The sequence below is a fragment of the Homarus americanus genome, unplaced genomic scaffold (assembly GCF_018991925.1).
Source record: "Homarus americanus isolate GMGI-L3 unplaced genomic scaffold, GMGI_Hamer_2.0 scaffold25483, whole genome shotgun sequence".
Taxonomy (NCBI): Eukaryota; Metazoa; Arthropoda; class Malacostraca; order Decapoda; family Nephropidae; genus Homarus; species Homarus americanus.
The window spans coordinates 738,998-766,190 of NW_024726235.1; the positions used below are offsets into that span (position 1 = coordinate 738,998).

At 44.8% G+C, this 27,193-nt stretch overlaps 1 protein-coding gene across 6 annotated transcripts in view; it reads right to left on the reverse strand.

Moving 5' to 3' along the window:
- Positions 1-27,193, reverse strand: part of LOC121865397 (nostrin-like) — a 94,237-nt gene that overhangs the window by 23,163 nt on the left and 43,881 nt on the right. The gene's annotated exons all lie outside the window — the stretch shown is intronic.

The following is a 27,193-nucleotide window of genomic DNA, read 5'->3' on the forward strand; positions in this document are numbered from 1 at the left end:
AGTGTACATAAAAGTGGAGCTAAAGGTAGAAGCTATTGTATACATCAGGATATTAATTGATAAGCCTCCAGAGCTGCATACAAAACACCCAGATATCCTGCCATCCAAAACTATGACGACATGTGGATTAAACCTGCCACAGATGGAGTCTTTGTAGGATGGGATGACGTTAAATCCAGAAGTAAATAATCCTCTTGCCACTAAATAAAGATCACCTGGAGATTAACCATCCTAACGAAAACCTAACTAAACCAAACCAAACAATAACCAAACCAAACACTAACCTAGCCAAACACTAACCTAACCAAACAATAACCTAACCAAACACTAACCTAACCAAACCAAACACTAACCTAACCAAACAATAACCTAACCTAACCAAACCAAACACTAACCTAACCAAACCAAACACTAACCTAACCAAACCAAACCAAACCTAACCAAACCAAACCAAACACTAACCAAACCAAACACTAACCTAACCAAACGCTAACCTTACAATGCATTACACAAGAACCACAATACCACTCAGGGACCTTGGCATTACCCTGGGTGAGGCCCTGACAGTGCTGCAGGAGGACACATTAAGGACCTTGGCATTAAAGTAGGACAGAAGCCAGGGTTAAGGACTTGCACGTACAGGAATGTGAAGGACACTATGTGGGAGCGAGGAGAAGTGTTTACCTTACATTGCCTCCCCCCCCCCACCCACCCACCTGCCACGCTACCTGGGGATGAACCATCTACAGGTCGGTAGGTACACGTATCACATCTCGGATAAATTAAGAAATATTGAGTCTCAATTGGCTTCCTTACAACACCGAAGAATTATACACAATGATGTTTTTCATTGTATAATCTAATAAATAATAAGTAATTCACCCCCATGTTCAACTGCACACTGTACTGTACTCACAAAGATGCTATGTATTGGATAATAATAAATGCAACGGTAGAGAATAAATAAAAATATAAGAAAATGCTGAATATAACGTAACCCCAAATCAAGAGCATCACCACAAGACCGACTGCTACTCACACGAAAAAAACCTAAACATAACAAATCAAAACAAAAAGTTATTATTGACCATGAGTAACACGTGGTGGAATGCCAGGTGCAGAACACACACACTGCAAACACCAAGGTCGCCTTCCTTCCTAACACTGACACAAACAAAAGAGTTTAAGTGTGTAACAAGTGTGTACCAAACACACAAGGTGATTAAACTGTACACATCGTTAACCGTTAATTGTGATGTTACCGAGTTTATAATGGATAAGATATCAGAACTAATATGTAACAAGGTGGCCTGAAGTGCATGATTGAGTGCCTCGTAATGTGGCTAAACATCCACTATTCCATCTAACTATTGACGACAAACTGTGATGATGTTGGTAACTTAACGTTTAACAAATAGGCACAATGTTGCCAAAATACCACCAAATGTTGTTAACTTGCACCACAATAAACTCCGGGTGTGTTGTATGTTTACCTCACAACACGATATGAACGGGTCAATGATGTCGATGTTGCAGGAGTAATTTGATCATTATATTATGAAGCTCATTGTTCTTTAGTATAATAAAGGAGGTGAATAAAAACTCTCTCACATACATACATACATACATACACCAGTGACCTACTTACACAGTCACACAGCTGGTAACTCCACCATTGACGACCACAACACCAGCAGACCGTGGGAACACCCAGGCTTGACAGCACACCAGGGGGGAAAAGGGGAAAAAAACGGCCTTTAGTGATGACAAGAAGTGCACACACACACACACACACACACACACACGTACAGAAATATAAAGCTTCACGTATGCAAATTAGAGTTACTCCGCTGAACTAGATATCCCAGGTAAGGTACGTATGGCACACGCCCAGGTATGATAATCAATACGACAGGTGGATGACGCACGTTATTATTACTGCACTGTATACCAACGTAATAACAGATTTATAGCCGTATCGTTGTAACACTGACATAGCACTGAATATATCGTTGTTTACATATAATAAGATGAAAAAGCTGATCATATTAAAAACAGTAAGACGATAACTATATGTGGTATCAGAAAAAATAGTCTTACTTTTCTACTTAAACTAAGATACAAACGGACTTCTTTCAGTATTCTCTTTAATAAACGTTCTTCTTTGCAAAAAACAAACAAAACAAAAACAGTAAAAGAACAAAACTTGGGTCATAAATTACACTTCAATGTTTTATATGTGAAGACCAATAATTAAGGCGAATGATCTACAGGGGCGGAGGTGCATCGTCAGGCGGAGGTGCAGCGTCAGGCATAAGTGTCGGCTTTCTCTTGTGGTCCACCAGCTGACACACTCCTTCAACACGGTGTACAGTAAACATTAAGGGAAAAAAACCCTGCGTAGTTTTTAACCTTGACCTACTTTCCCCTACAAGATCAAGTATATACCGTACATGACAGACACAAATACAACATGACACATGACAGACACAGATACAACATGACACATGACAGACACAGATACAACATGACACATGACAGACACATACAACATGACAGACACAGATACAACATGACAGACACAGATACAACATGACACATGACAGACACATGACACATGACAGACACAGATACAAGAACTATATCTCCAACACAACTTCCTGTGTGGGGATGAGCCAAATGTTGTTTTTTTCAGACACAGGAAACATCTGGTGTCAAGACACTCACTCTCGTGTCTTCAACCTTCTCAACAGACGTGAAGGTGCAGAGGAATTTCTCAAGGGTGTATTAACATCCACTCCACCACCACCAAGACACAGGGTGGGGCAACATTAACCTATGGGAGTTTACCCTGAGGGATGAGTAATAACTACAAGGTCACTACATTAACCACGCCAGGTAAACCGAAACATAACGTACGGTAATCTAAACCAACACGTTTTGGATCTACAGTCAACACAACTAGAACAAAACAAAAACATAACGCCAAACGTCCGCTGCGTCACGTACTCTGAGCAACACTACCTGCCCTACCACTTACCACTTACACTGTAGGTAAATAACAAGTAAAAACAAAGATACTTCACCAGTGTGCACATTAGTGTGAAAGCGGTACATTTCCATTAACATAGGTAAATACTAGTTTCCTTCATTTACTACACTATAAATGTAAGCTTTATGGCCTTAACACTTAAGGCACATAGTAACATCAAACACTTCACCCCCCCCCCATAATGACCATTAGCCTTCCGTAGCCCTGAACTTACAAGATCCAGAGTGGACACAATAACAAGGCACATTACCGAGAGAGCCGATAATCTTGGGTAACTCCGTGTAAAAATCTTCTTACGGTCCGTGAACCAGACCCCATGTAGGAGAGTAAAAGAGTGGCTTATGCCAGGGTGGTTATGGAGTGAACCACAAACTAACCATTTGGATAATTAGTCAATGTGTGCGTGTGAGAGTCGCTGCTGAGGTCAGGGTCCAGCCTACCAGTGCCTCAGGGCCGTGTTGTGTGCCAGGGTTAGGACGTCAGGGGGAACAGTGGTGCCACGAGGCCAATGGTGTCTACGGTGCTGTACTAATTGGGCCTGCAGGACTAATGACACCTGACCAGCTAATGACGTGTGTGGTGTGTGCAGGGTTAATGGTGCTTGTGAGAACACTGGTGCCAGGAGATAAGGTTAAGTGGCCATTGTGGGGTCGGAGGGTAATGAGGTTTTAATAGCCACCGTCTTTGTCCTTCCTTATGGCGTGCATATGAGGTAGTCTGCCAACTTTCTTCTACAAACTTAAAACTCTGCCTAAAAATCACAAACAAGTCTTGACTCACCGCCTTTGGTTCGATCTCATCACCTTCATCAAATACTTTCAGTAAATCAAGAGCAACAGATCCTAGCTTTACCGTTGTATCCCCAGAATCATTCCTCCAGGCTCACGGTACACCACCCACGATCACACTGTAACACGTAGGTGAAATCATCCTCATCAGTATAATCATTCACGTAGAGTGATGGCACACGTTCTCACTGTCCACAGCTGCGGTTCATGTCCTCGGACCCTGATGGTGATGTGGGAGGAGAGAGCTCGGGGGAGGAGTAAACTAGAAGGCGTGATCTAGACTAGAGGACTCTGTCGTGTAAAGGGTAACAGGGTGAGGGAAAGTTAGCCAGCACACAAGAGGCAATAAATCCAGTGTTGGTAATAACTAGTGTGGGTAACTTATGGTCGGCACAGCTACCTTTCACGTCTCCAGTAGTGATGCCTCCAGGCACCTGACACACAGACCTACTTATGTCAGGGGAAAACTCAAATTGTGGAAATCCAAACAGTTAAATGGAAACGGTCTCCATCGTTGGACATATAACAAGTGTTACCTATAAATCCTTCCTCACCATAGAACTACGGTAAACGTCCATGTATGTCTTGTACATCATGCATACCAGACGACTTACATACATTCCCGACAATAGTCAAAGTCATCACACACACTTATCACAATCCTTTAAAGATATTCAACTGTAGACTACATTAATATTTGGTCCAACTAATATGATATACTAATTATGAGTGATCCAACACTTATGCTCTGACTACCAATCCTTCCTATATATTTCCACTTATTTATTTTTCATCACGTCAAAGTTCTGATGATCGAAGCAGAGAGTTAGTATCGTTCCACCAGCTCAAGGTAAAGAATAATCGTCTTCAACCTGCTCATTATATTAATTGAATTATTCCTGAAAGTGTCTTGTTGTCCAGATCGGTAAAACATGAAGGTCAGAGAGAGAAAAAATATAATCCATGAAATGTAAACAACTTTCAGATTACACTCCGTACAAGTACCCCGAGAGAGAGAACTATACTAGACATAGGAGAGGTTGGTGATGACGTCTGTTCATACCGTATGACTCTAGTGGCGATGATCATGATGTTTTAAGTCCTCTGAGGGAGTAACTACAGCTTCCATTACACTAGTGTTGGTCTGATAGTAAAGATATGTTATATATTTCTCTGTACATGTCTATCTATGGCGACCAATGTTTACGTGACGCTGGAAATAATAATCTAATCCCTCCAGCTGCAATGTAATCTGGTCTGGCGTGACAAAATATGAGAGATAATAAACTTTCTTTGCCCTCTATGCTCACACAGACACTACAGCAAGGCCAAGATCAAATAGTTCATCCATCAGAGTTAGTCTGGCTGACTCACAGTCACGAACGATTGGCCACAAGCCTCCATGAAGGTGGTGGTGGTGGGGACAAGGGCAGCCACGGTCCCACGACACCCTGACGAGTTTTAAGACGCTCCACTCAAGCTGATCCTCCAGCTCCTCTTATGTAGCGAGCACTACAGACACGACAAGATTACTTTCTTGTGTGTGTATGCAGCTGCCACACCTACAGTACTTCCTCACAGACACTCCCATGATTACTTTACTTTCTGTGTGTACCTGCCACACTTCACTCACTCGTGGAAACATATACTTTTCAGACTGTGTAATAACTCGTTCATCGTTAACATACACCGAGGAGGTTTACTGTCACGTACACTCTATGCAGCTCACGTACCCTCGTTAATATTCTCTACTATGCTGGTCGCTCTAGCCACCAGCTGCTGCCCACCTGAGGGTCGCTGGTAGGTACTGGTTTACTGTCTTGAGCTGCAGGGTTAAGGGTATTTATCTTCAGCTACAGCCGTTTGTTTGTTAGTGTTAACAACTCGAACGTTCCTTATCATTAAAACAAGTCACCGTTTCCATATACCTACAATGGCCAGTTGCGAGAAGCTCATCAAAAATATTTATACATATCCTGGTCCGTAAACTGGTCCTTCTATAATTTTACTTACGAACTATTGGTCTTGAGTCACGCAACATGAGAAGAGCGACGCCCTGGCCATAGTGACCTCCTGGTGACAGACGAAGCGTACAAGGTTCTCCTCCTCTCTCACGGGAGCCGCCACACTAACCATGGGTTCTGCCAGAGAACCTTTGTGTGTTCTTCATGTAGGCAACCAACCAACAACGATCACATGTAAAGTCCCTTCCCTCCACATCCGACAAAATTTTCCTCGGCTTCCTTTCCAACCATACAGCTCTGTGTTACACAACTCGGGTTATGAAAGCTGTATATATACTGTTACCTTTACCTGCAGACAATAACATACGCCCACCATTATTAGCACAAGGTGGGTGATAATTTCATCTGGTGTGACTTTCGTAATGAACCTATCAATTCCGGGGAGGATGAGACCCCCTGATCCTGTTGATTACTTGTGTTGATGATGTGGGAAACCCGTGGGAAACCCGTGGGAAAATAAGGAGACCCGTGGGAAAATAAGGAGACCCGTGGGAAAGAGAGAGGAAGGGAGGGGGGGGAAGAAATCTCTGAGAAGCCAAGAAGACCTTTGAAAAACTGGAGAAAGTCTTACAAAGCGAAACAATGCCGTTAAGTGAAAACAACAAAAAAGATAATTGGGAAAAGAGAATGATTAAATAAAAGGGGACTGAGGGGGGGAATTACGAAGACAATAAAGGTGAGACAGTGAGAGGTCGACCCCTTGGCAGTAAGAACGTTGAGGATAACCAGAGAAATAATCACAGCGTCACCAAGATGATGAAACACGTGTGAGGATGGAGCCTCTGTGTGTGTGTGTGTGTGTACTGCAGGGGGGGTGGTTGGACACTGGTGGTGACAACTGATTCATAACAGGAGCAGGCCAGGCACCAGAACAGGAGGAGGAGGCCAAACCAAACACCATAACAAGATGCCACGTAAAGGGTGCAGGACGTAGAAGGCCATGGCCACGCTCGGCAGGTTAGGGATTATATCATCGTGGCCCTATAATGAGAATAATGGTCAGTCATGGGTTATAGCGGGATCCTGTAACAGTAAACACGGAGCCTGTAGAGAGGTCACCATGGAGGACCTCATCGTAAAAACTGACTCAGATGACCTTACAAAAAATTCCTCTTAATAAAGCTGTACTTATTTAGGTCATTAATAGGCTGAAGTGAAATCAATTATGTGAACGTGAAATATATACCCAACCACACCGCATCATTTATCCAAACATAACTACCTTGTTCCTCTCACCGTCAATAAGGTAACAATCTTCTATTCGACACGTGTTATGGTCTGGTTATGTTTTAATAGACACGCCGCTGTTTCCTCATCAGCGGTACACAGCTCCACGCTACTCTTATCATCAACTTGTTTAATACTATTCAGGTAAGGAGACAAATCACTATAGTTTCTTCAGCCACTCATGACGAAGGCCTATATACAACACCTCCCACCTGCCTCCTGAAACCCATTAGGGAGAAGAAAGTGTCATTCATTCCCACCATTTGAGAGCAGAGCGACACACCGTACTAACTCTAAAGAGACATTAAGGTCGTCTTCACCACACCACAGGACGGGATGATCGACCATCTGGGGTACCTTGAGTTAGCACATGAATGATCTGGAAGGAGCGGAACTCAGGTAAATCAGCCGAGTGACGGTCCCCCCCCCCCCCTACACACCCAACAAAACCTATACACGTGCGTCGTGCCTCTACACAAGTGAAACCCCATTCACTTTATTACCCACGAACGAACTAATTCCAGGTAATCAACTGGCAGAGCTGACACAGTGGCATCTATAGCATGGGTTCTCGCGGACCATCCTCGTCTGTTGCTTGTGCCTCTCGTCAAGCCTTACAAAAACATTTATCTCCTGTACCATGATGGGGATTTTCTCTCCAATCCTCACTGTTTTCCTCACGACCCATCCACACATTCATCCATCCACCCATCCATCCATCCATCCATCCATCCATCAACAACTTCCTCCTTCCTCCACTTTTCTTCCTAGACTTGTATTACATTCCAGGTCTTCATCGACATCCTCAATACGTTTCACCTTCCTAAACATCTTCCATATTTCCCAACATTCTTTTTTTTTTTGTACTCAGAAATATTCAACATTATCTTAGTCTCCTCAAGATCTCAACGGTCCATCTTACTTCTCCAACACACCTTTCAGCCCCACTCTCCCCGACCCACAGGAAACACTCACCACCACCACAGTGATTATTGAGGCCTCCAACAGCGGTGGTGATGGAGAGGGAGAAGTAAGGGAGACCCCGGCCGTCACGCGCACTGTGACTTTCACTGCCATTGAGCCGGCTGGGAGGTCTAAGCTGGAGTCTACCTCGTGTGGATTCCAGAAGCCCCCCCCCCCCGCCCCTCCCCTCCACTGCAGTTCATTTTGCGACTCTTTTAATACAATTTACCAGGACTTTTCAAGGTTCCGACACACACCCAAAATGGACACAAAACACAGACCTATATTTCCAAGTAAACAAATCGTGTCTTCACAAAAACACTCGCGGGAACAATGCACAATGGAGGAGGAAAAATGAAGCAACGGGCCAGATGTGCTTCTGTGTCGTAACAATGAACATTCCGGCACCTAACACGACACTCAGAAAATAATAAAATAAACGACTGTGGAGACAATATACCAAACAATACCTGTTATAAACCTACTCAATACCTGGTTAATAAATACACCTGGCGCTATAATCACCGTCTGGATGGGTGATGAACCAATACTGAAGGAGGTATTCTCGAGCTGTCACGTAACTGCCCTCCTGTATATGATGACTGCACGGAGGCTACACACGGCGGCCTCCTCTCATCACACAATGGTATAAACTTCCTCCGTTTCCTCAGATTAGGTCACCTTCTTTGGAGGGGGGGGGGGGTTACGGTTCCCTCTCTAGGCCTATATAGACCTTCGGCTATAATACCTTGCTATACGGAGTCAAAAATTTGTATACAAAGATCAATTTATCACTTTGTTTTGTATGTATTATTACTTAAATCATTTATCAACCTTCTTCAATGTCTCCTCCTCCTTCAGCAGATAGTCATGGGAAGTAGGTCGGGCGCCACTCTGACACTCCCTTTCCTGGCACTTACTGGCACTCCCAATATAACACACGCCGACAGTGCCCCACCTCAGCAGTCACCAGGCACACACAGGTACTCATGCGAGACATAATAACACTCCCCCCGCCCTTCACCCGAGAAACTGTTCTATCATATCTGTGACTCTTACCATCAATACTAAGATACGCGTCTATTCAACCCTAGAAGTAAAAATCAAGATATTACTCGTGTCTTTGCCTACGTGTTCTATAAGGGCCTGTGGTAGTCAGTCCGCCATACTGTAACTTTTGTCATCATGTACTATAAACTAATGATTCCACAGTGGCAATATCTCCACACTGCCGTCTAGTAAACTCTCTACACACCAGGCATCACACACAAACCAGGCATCACATACATAGTACCAGGCATCACATACATAGTACCAGGCATCACACACACACACCAGGCATCACACACACACACACACACACACACACACACACACACACACACACACACACACACACACACACACACACACACACACACACACACACACACATCACACACAAACCAGGCATCACATACATAGTACCAGGCATCACATACGTACCAGGCATCACACACACACACACCAGGCATCACACATAAAACAAATCCTTCAATATAATTCTTCCACTAGTTTACATGTTGCTTTCTGACAATATTAAAATGATGACTAGAAGAAGTTGTCTACTTAACTGTCAACAAGAGGAGAGATAAATTTCCTTTTGGTAATGAACTTTGCACTTTATAATAGACCCGTATCCACTGAGCCTTAAATCAAATTATTCCAAAACCTTTACAAACACACTCTTAAGCTTTACAAACACGCTCTTAAGCTTTACAAACACACTCTTAAGCTTTACAAACACACTCTTAAGCTTTACAAACACACACAGTCGGTTCCCACACTAGTTCACCTGACGTTAAACAGTTTATCTTGGGTCATGTTCCTACCAGTCTACTACAGGTTAGTCCCGCTACTTACAACTGGTTCACACACACACACACACACACACACACACACACACACACACACACACACACGAAGATAGATAACACAAAGGGGAATTTACTTTGGATGAATAAATTCCTTCCTTCAAACAATGTTCCCCAAAGTGAAGGTGATGATATGATGTAGTTACTGTGCTCTAACAACTAAGGTGTTTGTCAGCGTGTGGTCTAGGTTAGTACATACACTCATCATCAACAACAATAAATAAATAAATAATGATTACATACTTAAATGAAATATGAATAAATGAATGATTATGGTGACTATAAAGATACATGAAATATACAGTACGTAGAATATCTGTCCCTCCACTAAACACAACCTACACGGCCTCCTCCTGCGTCTTCTTCAACACCTCCTACATCTACTACATGTTACAATAGGTCCTACAATATTTTCACCAGCATCAACAAAGCAACTAATACAACGTTAAGTGTCACCACCCCCAGCTGTCCTCACTCCTTCCTGCACGGTTCTATCCCACATTTAACTCAAGAGGATGTGGATCCCTGCCAAAGTTCAGTCTGTGACACATCCTACACCACTTCTCAGCTTCCCATTAAGTCTTACTCACACTACAGGTATTCTAACACACCTTAATTTGATGACGTCTCTATACTTAGCTCGTACACCTGGACGCTCTCGGCCAGACATCTGTACCCGATACGCTGTAATCCACAAGACTTGGCCACCCGATACATGACAAGGCCACCTGACTGCAGTTTTCACCCGCGTTTAATCACTCTGACGTGCTGGTAAACACGATCCAAACTAGTTATATCTGCTGTGCACACATACATATCACATGAACACACACACACACCTCTTAACCTTTGACCCTTGGGATGAGTGGACGCCCATAACTGTCATTCGTTACGAACTCGTCGATTCTGGAGTGGGCGTGCAATGGCCTGGATCGCGGTCAACGGGGGCTAGCAGATATGGGCGGCGGCCTCACACGCCCGCAACAACGCACCGCCCGATGCTTTTGTCCGCCATCATGCGTGCACACAATAGGTAAAACACACCATGGAGTGATGAAGAGGGTGTCCACCGGCCTCCACCCCTACAGGAAGATCGTGCCCAAGATGGTGACTGGGTGTTTTACCTCATCCGCATCGACTACACAATTGAGGTAGGCAGACCGGCCACGCCCTCAAGTGCTAACATCTGGATACGGACAATTGCCCCCCCCCCACCCCTCCTGCCTCCTACACTTCGCTATCAACAAATTTAGTGGGTTAGGAGGATGATCTACCAGAAAACTTCGTATACATATGTGTGTGTGTGTGTGTGTGTGTGGTGAGGCAGGTACAGGCCAGCAGTCATGAGTGAGGTCTCTGTACATCAGACCCAGCTCCACTAAGCACTGTTCACCTCTCTGTATTTAAAACACTTGACCCCCCAGTCTTCACACACGACAAACACCGCTTTTTATAACAATTATGCAGGTGTGGATTATGTTCCCAAGGTAAATATAACCTGTTTCACATCCTCTTTTCATACATTAACATCTGATCACAGTCACACGTGTTATTTACTCTTAATATAGAAGTAGGTAATGTGTCTTATATTAATCTTCTATGACCTATGATGAAAGAATAAACAACAATACTGGTGTGTGTGTGTGTGTGTGTGTGTGTGGGGCCTTCCTCCGCCTCAAGCATTACCACACAGGTATAACGGCACGATAATGCTCCTCACTAAACATGTTATCAAATACAACACACACTAACGGTCAACCCAGCTGAATCGATCCGGGGGGGTGGAGGGGGAGCTTTACCTTACAACAGAAGATGATGAATAAGAAGAGACAGCAAAAAAAGAGAGAGAGAGTGAGAAATTGACGAAAGAAAGAAGAGGATCGAGTTGAAGAAAACACAAGAATTACAGTTGAAAGGAAGATGAGGAGAAGAAAAACAAGAAAAAAGGACAGTTACGGTGACAAAAACAAAGGAAATAACAAAACCGAAACACAGCCAACACGAGCTACTACAGACTACCCGTATATACTAGAAAATATTTGGCAGGTGTATGTTAAGTGACCGGAGGCAGGTGTTGTGGCAAGTTATCAAGGGGGGGGCTAAACTTCCTGATGGGGTATAGAGGACGTCACATAGGTCTAAAAGCCTCCTGAAGGGTATGTCTAATGTTCTGTGTCCTTGATACATTTACCTGGCGTCGTCACCTCTCATACGTCTCCACCCAAGGACCTGTACCCATCCACCCCCTTACTAATATCTTACCTCACTTGCTTCATTCTACCTAACTTATCTCCCCCTTCACTCCGCTTACCTGTCTCGCTCTCTTTATTTACCTCGCCCTATGGCTGCCCCTCACTATCTCGCTACACAACTGTCGGTCATAAACTCTCCAGCCTGATTCCCTCGTTGTATTTACTTGAACGACGACGACCACTCACTGTTATCTCTCCCTACCTCGCTCTCATCTATTGCCCCATGCAGCTGGTGTAGTGAATCTCATTACTCCAGAACAGCAGAAAAGTTGTAAGTTTTAGTAAACAAGGAGCCCTCTAACTACCTATAACTACGACAAAATAATTATGATGAAGAGCGGAACAACAGTCAACACCTGCCTGAGGGTAAACTACACGACTACGACAACAACAGCCTGGAGGATGAGTTCCCCCAGGGGAGGATTTATAAATACACGAGTTACCCCTCCTGCCTACCTCACCTCGCCGCCTCCACACTAACAATACCTCACTGATACTGTTTCCTGTACCATCAAACATTAGTTCCAATTAACACTTTCAATACTGAAAAAATAATGTCTAGAGGTGTTGTGACTTTTTTTTTCTACACTACACACACACACACACACACACACACACAACCCCTCCTCCTCCAGCGACCGCCGTACAATTTAACATGAATGAACACCAGTCAACATGTTAATGACAACCTGCCCACTTTCTCTTCCCGCCCCCGTTGTTATTTTGTTACCATAACCTTTACACACAGCCGCTGCACAGACTCCCTCAGCTCATCAATACAAGGTACACATTATCTTGAACTACTTTTTATAAGTCAACTGTTATGTCTCCTTCACTTCCTGAATCCACATTCCCCATCCACCTATGACCTATAGCAGTCCAACATGCAAGTATCAAGACAGGAATAAATATTTTTTTTTTACCTACCATCTGCTATGTCTAATGTTTTTGGGGTCAACCTGTCTAAGTCGTGGAACATCAGTAGGTAGGTCACCTGTAGCTCGTGGTACAGGTCATCCGCCATTCTCCTTCCTTGAGAAGCCTCTGAGGTGCAACATGTGACTGACGTCTGTCCTTAATGCCACTCCATCTCATCTTGGAGCACTAGTGTCTCCTTATACCACCCTACACACTCTTTATCATCTCTCAGTTCCTATTCTCTCATTCATTCTCACCTCTTTTGTACCCTTCTCTCATTCAACGTCCCTCCAGAACAACGAGGGGCAAGGCGGGCCAAAAGACTCAGGTCCTCTTGGGACAATTACCTACTGTTAGTTGGAGTGAAAGTCCCCAACCCTCTGCCGTGCCTCACCGCTGCTCTAGCCGTTCTCGTCGCCACACACAACACCCGCGAGGAAAGACGCTAAATAACATGGAAAAGAATTTATATTTTGCTTTGCTGGAGAAATTCATGACGGCTCTCAGTCGCCCACCCATTCAAAAAAATAAAGTTTGCCTTATGATCAAATTATCAAAATAGATTAATGTAAACCCTTTATAATATGAAATACACTACACTTGGAGCAAGTTTTTGTTAACATGTTCACTGACAGTTTAAGTTAACACACACACACACACACACACACACACACACTTTCTTCACCGGATATGACGGCAGTGTGACAACGGAAATCATGAGGTAAGTGTCCTTATTCGAAATGTGTTCTATAATTCCACACGTTGGCTGGTTAAGTATTGTTATACAAGGCCCTTTAAACATTGTTATTACACACACACACACAAACTGTTCACCTTGTTAAGAATACTTAGAACATAAGAACATTAATTAAAAGTTTGACAAAGTTGGTCAATTTTGAGGTTAATTTGTAACTTCTGGGATACAGGCATGTTAAAGATACAGCTACTGACCGGACCTACACATGACCCTCCTCTACATTCCCGGCATGAAGTGTGTTGTCCAAACCGAGATCAAGCCAAGTATTTTATTATGTAAGTAAACAAATGCACAGTGTTATGAGAGACACTTGTGGGGGCTGAACACCTTGCCAAGCCTGAGCTCCCCCGCCCCAGTCAACCACACACAACCATAATACTGTACTAATTTTACCGATACTACCAACCCCGCAGCACACACCTCCTCTGACTGGTGTACATCTCCCGAGTTACATTATCATTCTGGTATTAACTGTATCTGTGCTTACCACCTCAGCTTGTTATAAATGTTAAGAATTATAAAAGAGAAGGTTTGTCAATGAGAAAGAAACCAATTACTGTAATCTTTGAGGGCGACTTTTTCTACGAGATTTGAGTGGTGTAGAAGGGCGAGGAAGTAGGCTGGACACCTGGTAGTTGAGACACAGGTGGTGGCAACGACCAGGTGGAGGCCCCAGGACCCCCAGAGAGAGAGTATGCCAAGATTACCTCACACCCCTCCCGCCCTCAAGCCGTGCCCAGCCAACTCAAGTGACCACGGGGCCAAACTTGTTCACCGCTATGTCATCAGAACGCAAGGGTACCACATTTCTTTGTCTAGTAGGTTACTTTCTTACCACAAAAGTAACAAAACCCCTGACCACTGCCTTGGGACTCCATACAGAAATGAAGTCGGGCATCCGGCCTATGACGCAAGGAAAGTAAAATATTTCGCTAAATACAAAGAAAAAGAAAAAGCTGTATTTCGGATAAAAGAGGTGAAAAGTATTATTTCTCCAAGAGCATGACCGCTAACTGTACTGGACGTAGCTGACCGAGCCACGAGAGGGTGAAGACTTATACCTGTAATAATAAAGAGAACTGTTGGTCTAATGCTCGCCTGTGAACACCGGTACAACGTAAGTACTGTAGATATTACTTCCGTGGACGACAAAAACATACGTAGGAAGGGCAAGGGGCAGGGACCACCGGCGCACACTACAGGAAACGGGTTGTCTACAAGCAAGCAAGTTGACAAGTACAAGGGAGAATGAATGACCTCCGACACCAAAGGAAGGACATTATGTTAGACAGAATGTGACCTTCAGCAAGGGAGGGGAGCCACATGGATATTACAGAGAAGGTGACCACGAGGAGAAGGTAAGGGAGGGAGGGTTCCTGAGGACGTAAGATGGACTAGTTTAAGAGCGATGGCAAGACACGTGTGGGATCCGTCCCAGCACGTGTAATGACTCGCGTATCTCAAGTGGCCGCTGGGGTTATCAACAGGTATGTCCATTGTGATAAACTCTAAACACTTGGTTAGTGATGATGATTCCGACAATAAGAAGACAAAAAAGATGAACGAGTGTTACACGTTTACCACTCAGGAAGAATTGTCTTTATTTTTTATTACACTACAATACTACGACTGAGGAGAAATGACAATTCAAAGTTAAGTTTTACCACAACCTACAGAACTCAGCCTCCATATAGTGACCCATTCCTTCTCTCTCTCTCTCTTGTCTTCTTCATCTTGGTGTCTGCCCCCCCCACAATCAAGGTAAACCCTCTCGATAAACATGACTGATAACGATAAGGGACGTCAAACATTTTCCGGTGGGCGACAAGTGTACCAGCTGAGTCACGTGGACTAACAACAGAAAGATGGGAAGGTGTGTGTGTGTGTGTGTGTGTGTGTGTGTGTGTGTGTGTGTGTGTGTCCCGTAACCAACGCCCACGCTCATCACAGTAACCAGGCCAGCAGCAGATCACGCCCAGTTCACTGAAACTTGGTCAGGTTCAGTTCGACATCATTAAATAAGGCTCATACATCATTATCAATACGCGGGGACCAGGTCAGGACCATTAGAGTGACCAGTAGACCGAAGCACTAGTGTGGCCTCGTCGTTACACCACACTGACCAACACACTAAGGTAATGATCATGCAATTACACAGTTAGGTTAGGTTAGGTTAGAGAATAATCCCAGTTTGCATAGTATGTAGGATGCCCAGTGAACACTCCCACGGCACAGTACTGATCGTCAATTAACCAGTTTTGCTTTAAATGCTTGACATAATAATATAACTAATTAATTATCTTTTCTAACTTTCCTTTCCCCGCGAGCACATATTAACCTTCTTATGTCTAAAATAATAACAATAACGCATAAAACAACATTAACAGCAGTAAGAACACATACAAGAATAACAACAAAAAGCTTTACTCCAGCTATAATGCAGCACACATGACTGGCATAACAGCACAGGAAAGAGCTCGGGGACAGAACAGGACTGACAGTAAACAATGCCGCTCCCATTATTTCACCTCTTGTTATTCTTTTACCGTGACTATCTCTCCTTTCCTCGACTCTTTTTTATGTTATCTCTAGTTCCATCTTCGTGTTTAACCCTCTTCATGCTTCCATTACCTATGTCTTCATGTTATCTTCACCCCAACCTTTGAGGCAGCGGGAGTCGGGGTGACGTCGGACCGATGACCGAAAAATTACCACCCCACCTCGCTCTTGAAATTCGGGGAGGTAATATTCGGGTAATTTGGACTATTACTGAGAGGGCGGAACTACTGGCTGGGCGGCACCGTCAATGAGGAGGGAAGGCGATGGAATTTGGTAGTGAGGTGGGAGAAGTGAGGCAAGTAGGAGAAGTGAGCAAGGGAGAGAAGTGAGGCAAGTAGGAGAAGTGGGGAAGAAGTGGGGGAAGGGGGGAGGAGAAGTGAGGCAGAGGTAAAGATAGATGAGAGGGAGGAGAAAATGTGAAGGAGAGGGAAGGAGAAGTAAAGAAGAGGAGGGGAAACATGAGAAGGGAGAGATGGAAGAGGTGAGGGGGGAGCAAGGAAAGGAAAGATAATAGGGAAGATAGAAATAGAAGGAAAAATTAAACAGAATATTAAAAGGAAAATACGAAGGAAGGAAGGAAGGAAGGAAGGAAGGAAGGAAGGAAGGAAGAGAGGGGTAAGAAACGGAAGGGAGAGGAAGAGAGTATATAAAGATGACTCCGCCAATTCAAAGAAATTCTGTATTAACTTGAGGTCAAAGGTCATGGCTCATATGACCTGAAATAACAGTATTAAGACGATAACAAAGATAACAAACCCATCTAAAGCGACAATTTAGACTAGAGTTTACATTAAGTGATCATAGAGACAGGAAACAACACCTTGTCTTTAACATATCATGCCCTTAACCTTATAAAGACGATGATAAATAAATAAGTAAATGAATAAATAAATGAATGAATTAATAAATCCTACACAAAATTTCCCAATTGTGTCAAGTCGAGAAAGGAAATGTTCTCGCAATATCTGATGTCAAAAATAAACTTCTTATTTCGAGTTGCTTTTGGCATGGAGTGACCCCCTGTTTAAAATCAATGTATTCGTTGTGTAACTCTCTGTCAGGTACAGTACGTGGGTGAGCGTCGTGTGTGTGTGTGTGTGTGTGTGTGTGTTTGGAAAGTATTATCTGAAGTAGAACAGTGTGGTGTGTACGCCAGGTTAACAGTTGTGTGTGTGTACGCCGCTTCTGAAAGGTTGGGGGTGTGTGTGTGTGTGTGTGTGTGTGTGTGTTTTGTGGTCACGTCTGGACATTTCTCTGACAGCGCCTTGACTCGTCCGTTCACATTCTAGTTGACGGAAGTAAAAGCCACACACTCACTATATATTTGTTATATATTTCTTACAGTAAGTATAAAGTTCCCGGTGACACACATAACACCACCACAACAACAACAACACCCAACACGGGGAGGGAGGTGGGGGAGGTCTGAAGAAGCCCTTGCGGTTAAAATATTCTACTGGGTCATAGTACACAACCTCCTGCCCCTGAGACACACATGTTTACTAAAGCCAGCCATAAACAATCTTTTTAATACTCCAACAAAAACTTCCTCAGCCATAAACAATCTTTTTAATACTCCAACAAAAACTTCCTCAGCCATAAACAATCTTTTTAATACTCCAACAAAAACTTCCTCAGCCATAAGCAATCTTTTTAATACTCCAACAAAAACTTCCTCAGCCATAAACAATCTTTTTAATACTCCAACAAAAACTTCCTCAGCCATAAACAATCTTTTTAATACTCCAACAAAAACTTCCTCAGCCATAAACAATCTTTTTAATACCCCAACAAAAACTTCCTCAGCCATAAACAATCTTTTTAATACTCCAACAAAAACTTCCTCAGCCATAAACAATCTTTTAATACCCCAACAAAAACTTCCTCAGCCATAAACAATCTTTTTAATACTCCAACAAAAACTTCCTCAGCCATAAACAATCTTTTTAATACTCCAACAAAACTTCCTAAAACACTGGTCCTTCTCCCCTAAACTTCACCAACTTCCATTAAAAACACTTGACAACTTTCCCAACACTTCCTTTATTCTTTAACAATATGTAAATTAAGTACCAGTTATAAATTTTCCAGGATCAATTTATACCTTCTTTAGCGTCCACAATCACTCTTCACTCGCCTTCCCTGGGCAGACATGGTTTGTGAGGTGCATAGAGCAATTGGTGAATTATTACGAACTGGGGAAGTGGAGGAAGATGAAAGAGGAGGGGAAGATAGCATAAGACGAACCGTGGAGGAAGAGAGGGGGGGGGGTGAAGAGGGAGGAGGTGAAGGAGGAGGAGGAAGGGAGTGTTGGTGGAGGGGAACTGGGCTAGAGAAGTTCCCACGCCGCTTCAACAATTCTCAACCCTTCCGCTCCTTCTCTCCCGTCCCCTCCTGAGGAAATATATCAAGTAGGGGGAGTAGGGATAAGGAGTGGGGGAGACTGAAAGAAAAAATGGAGGGAGAGGAGGGAGAGGGAGGTAAGGGCAAGAGGTGAGGAGGAGGAGGAGGAGGAGGAGGTGCTGTTGGTGGTGTATGTGTGTGATAAGGCAATATTTATTAAAGGAAATGGACGATTACAGTGATAGTATGATCTTGTCTGGCCTTAACTGTGTAAGTGTAGGTATTGAATGTACACACACACACACACGCACACACACACACACACACACGCGCACACACACACACACACACACACACACACACAGGCCCACGTTGTAAGTGCCAACCTAACCTAACCTAATACTTAGAATCAGAATCCATTAGCACTGGGGTCCGAATGCTAATGGTTAGGTCAGATTGGGGATCATTAGGTCTGGGGCCCATCTGACTAGTCACCCACGTACATAAGAATGATAAGCAACACTTCTTACAGCACTATCTCCGTGGATATCATTATCTGGACTGATAACACTACACTACACCACACTAACCTACACTACACTACACTAAACTACACTACGCCACACTAACCTACACTACACTATACTACACCACACCACACTTTAGTCACTAATATACCTTCATCGATCAGGACGTACGCGAGGATGGGGGTGGGGCGAGGAGGGTGGGGCGAGGAGGGGGGGCGTGGAGGGGGGGTGGGGAGGAGGTGGGGGCGTGGAGGAGGGGGCGAGGATGGGGGGTGGGGCGAGGATGGGGGTGGGGCGAGGAGGGTGGGGGCGAGGAGGTGGGGGTGAGGAGGGGGGCGTGGAGGAGGGGGGTGGGGCGAGGAGGGTGGGGGCGTGGAGGAGGGGGCGAGGATGGGGGTGGGGCGAGGATGGGGGGTGGGGCGAGGATGGGGGGTGGGGCGAGGATGGGGGTGGGGCGATGGGGTGGGGGTGGGGCGAGGATGGGGGGTGGGGCAGGAGGGTGGGGCAGGAGGTGGGGTGAGGAGGGTGGGGGCGTGGAGGGAGGGGTGGGGCGAGGAGGTGGGGGCGTGGAGGGAGGGGGGCGAGGATGGGGGTGGGGCGAGGATGGGGTGGGGCGAGGATGGGGGGTGGGGCGGAGGGTGGGGTGGGGGCGTGAAGGGTGGGGTGGGGAGGAGGGTGGGGTGGGGGCGTGGAGGGTGGGGTGGGGCGAGGAGGGTGGGGGCGTGGAGGAGGGGTGAGGGTGGCGTGGAGGGTGGGAACAATGCGGGCAACACTCGCACAATAAATATATCTCATTATCATACTCTTACTCTCCACAACAATCAAGGAGGGGGAACGGGAGGTGGTGAGGGGAGACACATCAAGTACAGGGGTCTCGGTCAAGGCAAGTCATCGCTCGCAGGTAGGAGAGATAATTACTGCCAAGGTGCCATCAACACTCAGCCTTCACACGCGCGGGGAATATACGATACGTCACCAGAAGCAAGGTCATCCACCCCCCTCCCCCTGACCCTCCTCCCTTGAAATATACCTATAAATTAAACAGGTCAATGCTCGTAAGCCAGTACACAATGTCTACCCTTCCGGAGGTGACAACAATACATAGAAACAAATCGCTTTAACCTGTAACCACGAGTCACTTACAAGAAACAACTAACTACGTATACATTAACACAGACACATGTGGCACAACACAACAGCATTGCCACTGGAGGAGAAATTAGATTGTTGACCTTAAATACAGAGAGAGAGAGAGAGAGAGAGAGAGAGAGAGAGAGAGAGAGAGAGAGAGAGAGACTTGGCAGGTAGAAATTTACAACTCAGGTTATGTTAAGTTATTAGATTCTCAACGTTACTGGAGTACAGTACATTTATCTAAGTAAATAAAAACCTCAATATGGACCAACCAAGCCCACAGGCAACCATCCACACCACACCACACCACACCCCCAGGCAGCCACCCACACCACACCACACCTCCAGGCAACCATCCACACCACACCACACCCCCAGGCAACCATCCACACCACACCCCCAGGCAGCCACCCACACCACACCACACCTCCAGGCAACCATCCACACCACACCACACCCCCAGGCAACCATCCACACCACACCCCCAGGCAACCATCCACACCACACCACACCCCCAGGCAACCATCCACACCACACCACACCCCCAGGCAGCCACCCACCGACACACTCCTGCACAATTGATCACAACCAAAAAAAATCGGTAAGGGAACCAAGCGCCTTTATGGGCATCCTGTTTCTCACACACACAGCAATGACCCACCAGGTGGTTTCCGTAGGAGGATGAATGGATGAAAAGGATGAGGGAGGAAGGATGGATGAGGGAGGTAGGTGAATGAGGGAGAGAGGTGGATGACACCGGGTGCGAGAGAATGAGTCACTAATGGAAAGGATGAATGAAAAGGCAAATAAGAAAGGTGAGTGGGAGGAATAAATATGAAGGATGAGTAAGAAGGATGACCAATCAGCCATCAACGCCTCCCTCCACCCATTTCCTCAGCCCGAGGCACGACCCCGGGGTCAAGGGGAAGGCTGGGGGGAAAGTCGCTATACACACACACACACACACACACACACACACACACACACACACACACACACACACACATTTTAAAAATTGAATAATAAAGTGGTAATCAAAAGATGTGAGGTAAGCCACGCAGCCTCAGCAGTATAGGATAAACGTGCTGCACTGTACACTCCACGAGATTAGCCTTACATTCCCGAGGCCGTATACAAGTCGACACAAAAGCTGGACCCAGGTAACTCGGCATACCTGAGGGGCTCTTCTGGATGGTCCACATGTCCTCACGACTCACACCACAACACCGTCACAAAGAGGAGTCGGGGGAGGGGGGGGAGGGGGGCGGCAGGACCCAACCTTGGAGGGGATGACCAGACTTACATACACCTTCGCTATCCCTCGAGGCCAAAGTGACGTACTGTACATCTTCTTTCTCAGATTTTTTAAACTATGACTAAAAATAATGAAAACAAATGTAGGAATACTGTATATAAAAACTTTGGTGATATTTGTTAAACTATATACGCAAGAATACTCCAAAAATCCCAAACAGTTGATATTTGTGTTCTGTTACGCATAGATGAAAGAGTTAATGATAAATAGTACTCGGTAATAACACCTGACTGGCGTATAAACAGCGTATATTAAAGAGTGTGATGATAGCTAATACCGGACGTTAATGAGAGATGGGGGGCAGGAATAAGCAGTGAATATTGGTGCGTGACAGTAGGAGGTACAGGTAGCTATCAGCGGTTGACAATACGCAGCTGGAGGCGACGACGACGATGATAGCACCGGACGGAAACACCACCACCACCAAGGGCCCCTCACACGATGGTACACAGGGCGGCAGATGGCAAAATGATGGCGCCACACCCCAGCTGGTACAAGTAGTGTGAACGAGTCATGTTGGGTAATTAGTGTAGAGGAGCTGCTGTGTAATGCCTGTGAAACATAAATCACCTATAGACGAAAAATTACCAATAAAAGCAAATTTACCGTAAGTTCTGTTATAAAATTACCCCCGTGTTCATGTTAAACCAATCAACCATAAGTTGTGTAGAAATGAAGAATTGATTCACAGACACAACTGATAAAGATTTGAAACCAACAACATAACATAGCACCAGTGTTCTCACCCCGAGTCACGACACAGTACAAACAGGTGTGTTGACATACCTGGTCTGAGGCTCCCACCTTCACTATCAAACACCACCTTACCATACACTTTTCTTAACTTTTGACTTGGTTTGTGTAGGACAACTAAGGACATACATATGAAATGTAGTTCTGTATAATATGTATGCTACCATGATACTTAAAAACCCATACTGTTATATCCACATCTATTGTCCGCCAAAGAAAGTAACTATGTACAGTCAGCAGCTCGACCCCGGACGTAGACAAACACTATCCGTGGCGCCGGTGTGAGTTTTCATAAATAAATAAATCATAACTGTATGAGCTGAAGGTACAGGGCCAACCACAGGCGACAGGGCAGCCAGTGAACAACATGGAGACCACACAACTTGTCGCTAAAATAAAAAGTAAAAAAAGTCATGGGCAGTCCTTTAGAAATTCTCAAGAAGAAACACGGTAAGTGCATCACAATATAACTGTGATCAAACGAGTGGATATCTAGGCCAGTGTTACAAAAAATATATCTCTCCGGTGATCAGAGAGTTGTGCGGCAGGTAGAAAGGAAACCCAAACTCTCCAGGTGCATAGGACTCCAGTTTAACTCCTTGTTTTCGCACCTTATGTGAAGGATTCATCTGGCGTAGCTTCCATAAACGTTTCTTTGCTGGGTGAGGAGGAGGAGAGGAGCTGACTGGTGATGTACTGTTATCTTACCGTTGTTATGAACTCGTCTCTGACCCAAGCTGCCGCCACAGACCAGAGGTAGAGGAGTTTTATTCATCAAATCTCAGTTCTGTGATGTGAGGGGCGTGCTGACTGGCTAATACACGTGATTGTCGTCGCGTGATGTGGCGGGGTGTGATCCAATGGGCTGTTACCGTATGCTAATTATCCCCTTAATGTCAAGCCTTGTCACCTCAGCTTAATGGGATTACCAACATCATCATCATCATCATGGTTGACAGGAACGTTTGTCTATTTGTCTCAAGAAACATAATATATAATTTTGCGGTAAACTTCACATGATGTACGGTACCCACACACACACACACACAGGTAGGCATGTACTGTACACACGTAACTACCTTGTGCAATAAATCAATTATCTGTCTTGAACTTAACCTTAATAGAGCGTAGTTGAGGAAAGTAAAGGTGACTACTGGTCTTTGTATGTACAGTAGGTGGAAATGTCTTGTCATCGGCCAAACAGCTCCTAAATTTGCTCTCGTTGGGCTCAAACCTGCACACTCATATATCCTCACCTCCACATGTTTACTTAACACCGTGACTGGCTCTTTTATTCCACCAAAGAGCAGCAAAGATTATAAACATTCAAAATCTACATAAAAAGTTAATACTCAGAATTAAGCGCAACATTTATAAATAATAAGGTATTTAATTTGGGACATTTTGCCCAAATTTGCCCAAAATGTTGCAAAATTTCAATCTGGGAAGAAAAAATAGCATCTGACTCAAACAACTATTAATAACAGTAGTTCCTCTTGTAATATATAAGAGAAACGTTTGTAAGAATTATATATTTTTATTTGTTTGTACAGACCCAAGTAAATTGCAGTGTTGCTAATTTACATTTTGAGCAACCTGCAAACTTTAGTATGGAAACGTCTATAATAATAATAATAATAATAATAATAATAATAATAATAATAATAAAAGGTTAGAAAGTGTGAGTTTCGCCACGTTAGCAGTGAGTGAGAGCATGACGCGGCACACCTCTCCGTCCTTGTCAACAACTTGAGGTACGCATCTCTGTTATAACCTTTACTTCTCTTATAAAATAATAATACGGGTGTGTGTGTGTGTGTGTGGTGACTGGCCTGAGCGTGCAAAGTCTGACAATTACACCAATCTCACTATAACACCATTCATCAACTGTGTGTGTCATCAAAACAAACAAAACATAATGATATACACACGTAATAATAATTTACCACTTAATAAAACATACACCAATGTAATGTTACTATAATCCCGTATATGTTTTCCACGAAGTAAAAAAAACAAAAAAAAAACAGCGAGGAATTCAAAGTGGAAGCACAAACATCCCTGAGATCTGGTGTTTCCTCGACCCTCATCCAACCCTCGGTAGGACGTCGGGACGGCCGTGATGAAGCTGAGGACGGTGAGGCGCCGCATCTCAACTGTGGTTTTATGAGGCGGGATGAAGACGTGATGTGTGTGGGAGGGGGGAGGAGGAGGGAAGAAAGTGGCAAGAGAGAGAGAGAGAGAGAGAGAGAGAGAGAGAGAGAGAGAGAGAGAGCACGTCCTAACACTCATCACGGTAGTAACCATCACCCCCCAGTTACACCTTTCCAACACCACAACCTCTTGACATTTATCGATCATCAAACTCTGTAATTTCATCATGTATTATCTCAAGGAGCCTCGCGCCCTCATTACCTCCACCACTCCTGTTCTGGCTCACCCCCAACCACCCCACCTCCACCACTCCTGTTCTGGCTCACCCCCAACCACCCCACCTCCTCAACTCACAAAAATGCTCATTGTCTTGGTATACGCTTGACTTTTGTTCCAATTCTTATCGTGTTTTTGTAATCCTATTCGTTTATATATTTACTGTATTTGTTATAGTTATCTTAATTATATAACATTTTATTTTTCATTGTAGTCAATTTTGGGGAATTTTGCCTTTTTAATTTGGTAGAGAAAAAAGCCATCGGAACAATCAACAAGAGTGACACACTAGAAATATTTTCAGCATCACTTGATTATCTCAACGCTCTCCTTATTCTGGAGACACTATCCCACAATTAGTACACCTACGAGGGCATCTGAGAGGACCCGTCACATCCCGTTCTATCTTGCAGAACTTTTCCAAAACAAAACACTGTATATCCCAGACTAACACCTTGTGGTACTGCCTTCCTCCCTGCCTCAGATTTTCTCCCGTCAGTTAAGCTCCTGCCTGAAGTATCTTTAATCACTACCAAGACGAAGCCTCCGTGGACAAATTTGACACCGACACTTTGTATAAAAATATTACCACCTTTTTATTTACACAGAAGGTCGTTTCTTGAGGCCGGTCGACCTTTAGGAGAAGTCAATTACTTGAGAAGGTCAACTCTAGGATGAGTTTGAGAGTTCAGAGGTACGAGTTTTGGGGGATGGTGAAGTGTTCGGGAAACTTTTATTTTTATTTTTTATTTATTTATTGGGCACCCCCCTACATCATTTATGTCTCATGAGTTAAGGGCGTAGAAGCCTGAAGAGTCAGGGGCGTAGAAGCCTGAAGAGTCAGGGGCGTAGAAGCCTGAAGAGTCAGGGGCGTAGAAGCCTGAAGAGTCAGTGGTTTATGTCCTCAAGTTATTGGAAGCTCCAACAACTTGTCCCTGAATACGAATTCGCAACTTTCGACTTACAACAGGTACCTACTTTACTGCTAGGTGAACAGGGACTAATGGGGGCTAGGAAGGAAGTCCAAACAACTTCCACCGGCCCGGGAATCGAACCCGGGACATCTCGCTTGCGAGGCAAGAACGGTACCACTTCTACCACCGATCCCCCCCTTCGGGAAATTCGACTTGAAAAGAGGTCAGCCCTTATGAAGGGCCAGCGAGAGACGAATTTTAAGAGTGGGTCAACTCTTAATGGGGAGAGATCGACAAGCAGAAGATGTCAATTACTTGGTGTACAGTTGGGTATCATCGCCCTGGCTGGCTCATCCACTGCGTAGACTGTACCTGAAACTGAACCTGGCCACGGTGACTGGTTTCCGTACATGGTGACTGGGGTGTACAGTACTTAAAAGGAGGGAAGGCTGGTTGAGAGCCCCCCCTCCCCACACCCGTCTCCCTCCCTCCCTTGCAACTTCTCCACACCCAGCTGGACGTGACTCACTGTGTTTTGTTTTCCTTTCCCTTTATCTTTCAGGTACTTCATTTTTCACTGTCTGTCTAACAGGTATCAATGTTGCTCTTATCACCAAGACTGTTTCTTCTCTCGTACGTACACCATTAACATTGTCTCTAACAAAACTCTCATGAGGACGCAAACTGTGTACATTCACCGGTTTTAAAGCGTTGTTGTTTACACATACACACACACAAACGCGTACCCACCTTACCCAACACACGGGGTTGCGTCACTCTTACAGGTCATGTCAACAGGGCAGGTCGGGAGTGAAGATCGTGACGTAGCTGTAATGGTGCCCCCCTCCTACTTCTACCACACTCTACTACTGCGGTGAAGGACGCTGTCACGCCCCTTCTCTCTCTAGTGTTGCGTTCCTCCTCCTACTACCTCATATAGTTAGGGTGTGGTGAAGGGTGCTGCCACGCCCCCACCTTCCCTCTTGCGTGTGTGTGTAAATAAGTAGGTGCGTGCAAGTGGTAAATATCTATCTGCACGAACGCTATGAGACACCAGACCTAAGTACACCCTCCACTAACAGGTGATGATCGTGCTAATGGTTCAACACCCACGTGAAGGTGCCCGTCACGCCGAGTCGAGTGAACTAGTTAACTGAGAACCAGGTTAGTCCCGCCTACCCCACTAACACCACCAGGTCCTCTTATTAAACTACGAGAACATATTAACCATCACGACACTTCATACACTACTATCATAAACAGGTGCCAGTGCAGGTACAGAAAGCTGGCGAACAGTCGTCTGTAGTATCTTTTAATTTGCATG